Source organism: Balaenoptera musculus, chromosome 4, assembly GCF_009873245.2.
Source record: "Balaenoptera musculus isolate JJ_BM4_2016_0621 chromosome 4, mBalMus1.pri.v3, whole genome shotgun sequence".
NCBI lineage: Eukaryota > Metazoa > Chordata > Mammalia > Artiodactyla > Balaenopteridae > Balaenoptera > Balaenoptera musculus.
Window position 1 is genome coordinate 22,344,366 of NC_045788.1, and position 2,864 is coordinate 22,347,229.

The following is a 2,864-nucleotide window of genomic DNA, read 5'->3' on the forward strand; positions in this document are numbered from 1 at the left end:
AAGTGAACTTATTTTGACAGAGTGTCTTCACCTCACTTTGTCAAACTGCAAACATGTTATTCTTAAGAAATTTTATACGCTTGTTTATGTGAAACCTGTGTTTTTAATGTGTTCTTTTTGAGAAAAGTATTCCTTAAAAAAGAAAGAAAACATGTTTATATCTGGAAAATGAGTCTTGTAAACAAGCCATTCACATTTGAGAGAAAGCCGATGGAGGCAGGTTAGGATCTCTGCTTAAATTCCTGACTGCTGTGACCTCCAACCCCCTGGTAAAAGTTTTAGCATGAAAACCCAGTCTGCCCTACCCTCTCTGAGATCAACCTTGTGACATCTCTCTGAATACTGAACCAGACACACAGACCTGAAGGAGACGCTATCCCTGTGTGGACCAGAGAGGAAGATCCTGCCAGCAGAGGTCACTGAAGCTCCAGCTGGGACTCAGCAGGAGAGCCCATTCCAGTAATGTGCCTGCCCCTCTTCCCTTTCTAGTAACTTGCTCCCTGATTCACTTATTGAAGGAAATAAATGTCGTTGTTGCACTGACCCGGTGCGTGCATGCTATCAGCAACTTTCTCAGTAGTACCTACCTTTTGATATCCCGAACCTAAGGGTTTTTAGATTAACACTAATACTCAGAACGGGACAGACAATAACAGGACATCAGGTTCTGCTTCAAACTTGGGTTGTACCTGACCACCATTCCAGAAACTAGTTACACTTGCTTCTTACCTGGATGACTGGGAGGTGACCCCACTGCTCATACACACACAACCCCCCCCACACGCACCCACACACACACACACACACGCACCCACACGTGCACACACCCACACGCACCCACGCACACACCCACATGCACACGCATGCACACACACAACACACACACCCCCACACACACACACGTGCACACACGTGCACACACACCCACACGCACAACACACCCACACACACACCCACACACACGCGCACCCACATGCACACACACACACACGGCTGAGGGTATGTGCAAATACCCCTAGAGTAAGGCTGGGTGCCAGGGTATGGCATGGCGTGGTACACCCAGAAGGGTGAAGAGAGAAGGTGCTTGCAGAGAATGAGGAGCATCTATGAGCCCCTTGTGGGCCAAAGACTAGCCATGGACAATAGCTGCAGACCACGGACCAACTTGCCAGCGCTCTCAAGTGGCCACCAATACAGCAAAGAGATGCCACCACTGGCCATCTACACATTAAGGGTGGAAAGGAAGAAACTACATTTGTAGGATTGGGGAGGGCATAATAAAGTACCTGAAAACCACTGAATTGCCAGATGGTAGCACCTGTCTCGTATATTGGCCAAGGCTAGGATGCTGCCAGTCTCAGAGGCCAGGTGAGAATACCACCTTTGTAAGCCATTAGGATATGTGGACTGTTCCCCACGCAGGCAGCCAGGTAATTGCACGTCACAGCCACTGGCCAATCGATGTGTGATGGTCCCAGGAAAGCAGAAGGAAATACAGAGGCATTGTGGCAGCAGGAAACCATCTGGGAAGGGGAGGTAGCTGTCCATTTGGGAAGAGTTCTGAGGAAGAAGCATGTGATCTAGGCCTAAGCTAATCAATGCCTTGCATTTCCATGGTCACAGTGATTGGCTCAGCAGTGTGCACGTGACCAACTCAGAGCCAGTGAGACTTAGCAACTCCTGGAAATGCTGTAAGAGAGAAGGCATGATTCTCTCCTGACTGGACTTGGAGCTAGGGAGATACAGAGTCTGGAGATTCTGCTTCCTCCTTGCCTGGAGCTGAGTGGGGCCACCTTGGAGGTCCTGAGATCATGACTATCTCAGTGGAAGAACCTCAAGACAGAGGGAAATTGAGTCCTGATGACACTGTTTGAGCCCTGAATCCAGACACACCTGAAGTCAATGCTACTCCTGGGTTTCCAGCAAGGCAATGGACTCTCCTTGTGCCCATTAGAACTGCACTCCTGTGTCTCCTGAGGTGGGAAAGACGAGGCAGGTGTCCTCTGAGCAGGTTCTGACATCTGATACCCTTAGGATTCCTGATAATGCCAGTAGATCTGAGATAGAGCCAGTCAGCCGGGGCAAGCTGCTCAGGCTCAAAAGGTCACTGGAGGTTGTTCTCTTACAAACATCCAGACCATTCTGAATCTTGGCGACCATTCCTGACCCCAGAGTGGGAGCCAACAACTCCAAGGTATGAATTCGAGCTCTAAGAACAACACCAAGAGACCAGCATTAACACTGCTCGTCACCTGTAGAAAACAGCACACACTGAGAAGCCTCTCCTTGAAGTTAAAGTTGAAACTTCAACTTAAGTTTTAGAAGGGCTTCCAGCTGGAGAAGGATGATAAATTAATTGGCTTATTCCCATGATTACTAATTTAAATATGTAAAGTATCACTGATTTTCCTTTATTCAAAGTTCTGCCTTTATTTCTTTGTGTGTGTGTGCGTGTGTGTGTGTGGCGGTAAAAAAAATATCTAGGGTCATTTTGTTCTTTTCTGCTTTTCTCTCTTTTCTTTTTGAAAATCTCACATGTGCAGCTTGATCGATTTAACATATGTAGACCAAGTGACTCATCTTCTCTGGGTATGTGTCCTCATCTATCAAGTAAGTGAGGCAGCATTTCTAAACTCTCTCTTCAGAGACCTCTTCCAAGCCAGTGACACCCATTCTGCATGTTTTCTTAATAAAGTTTTTTTTAATTTTTATTTTATTTTATGGCCGCTCGGCATGTGGGATCTTAGTTTCCCAACCAGGGATCGAACCTGTGCCCCCTGCATTGGAAGCGTGGAGTCTTAACCACTGGACCATCAGGGAAGTCCCCGTTATGCATGTTTTGATGTAATAGCACCTGTATCACG